Below are 1,437 nucleotides of genomic sequence, written 5' to 3' on the forward strand. Positions count from 1 at the left end.
TATATATATATATATATATATATGCTTTTTATCTCACTCTATATAAATGTTTGTCTCTATTGTGCAAGTGCATGTATATAGGGAACTACAGAGGAAAGCATGGACCGGGATGTGTGTTGTGCTCTTGAGCAAGACACTTTTTTCACTTGCACCCAGCTGTAGAAATGCGTTGTTACGTCACTGGTGCCAAGCTCTATCGTCCTTTGCCTTTCCCTGGCGTAGATAGGGGAGGCCGGTATACATGGGCGACCTTTGCTCTTCCATAAACAGCCTTGCCCGGATTTTAGCCTCGGAAGGTAACTTTGTACGTGCAATCCCATGGTCATTCATGACCGACGCGGGTCATTACTCTTTTAGAGGCAAGCAGTAAAATGCTCAAATGAACACAAGTAGAATACTTAGGTACTTAGGTAAGTTTCGGCTAGAATTGGTTCCATATTACAATCATTCTTTGGGCACCATATCCTATATGAGTACAAAGTTATTGTTTGCAGACATATAATCGGATGTAGGTGGTTTAACTGGACATATAATTGGATGTATTAGCATGATTTTATAGAGTAGAGCTAGTTGAGACGAAATAGCTCTGTCTTAATGTTGTGATGTAAAAGGAGCAGCATTCTCGTAGAAGACGGCGGCACGGTGACCATATTTTGCGTGAACATTAGAGATGATGTAAACATCATCCGGACAATGTTATTGGAATATTTCCCACATCATACATAGGGCAGCGCTCACAGCAATGCTGGAGGGAATAAAGTTTAAGCTCCTCGAAACGATCCCAATAATCAGGACATGCCATGTTATTTTTTTTTTCTTTTTGTGTGGTGGAGTCTGATCTCTGGGTGATTCAATTTTTATAACATTTTCTTTCATGTTTGGCAGATCACGGAGAGCAATGGTATTCAAGTCAAAACTAAAATGAAATGCCCAGCTAGTAAACTATAAAATCCACGGGGCAAAAATTCAATTTAAAGTAGTAATGCATTCTTCAACACACGCTAAAATTACTCTATTCTGAAGATACGACCATGCACTCTCTAGAAAGGTAGCTGATGGATTTCAAAACTTTAGTGTTTAGAACAAAATGGCTAGAAATTCAAAATATGAAAAAAAAATCTACTATAAAGTAATAAAATTTGGACATAGTATCATGTTTTCAATATTATGTCTAAGAGAAAAACTGTCTTCCATACATACATACATACATACATACATACATACATATGTATACATTCATACACATATAGACAAAAAGAGAATGAGAATGACGTGCACATACATGTACATATAAAATATGCATGCATATACATCATAAATAATATATTATATTATGTATGTACATATATATATATGCACTTCTTTCTCCCCTCTCTCAGTCTCTGTCTCTGTCTGTTTCTCTCTCTCTCTCTCTCTCTCTCTCTCTCTCTATATATA

Source organism: Octopus bimaculoides, chromosome 5, assembly GCF_001194135.2.
Source record: "Octopus bimaculoides isolate UCB-OBI-ISO-001 chromosome 5, ASM119413v2, whole genome shotgun sequence".
In the NCBI taxonomy this organism is placed as follows: Eukaryota; Metazoa; Mollusca; class Cephalopoda; order Octopoda; family Octopodidae; genus Octopus; species Octopus bimaculoides.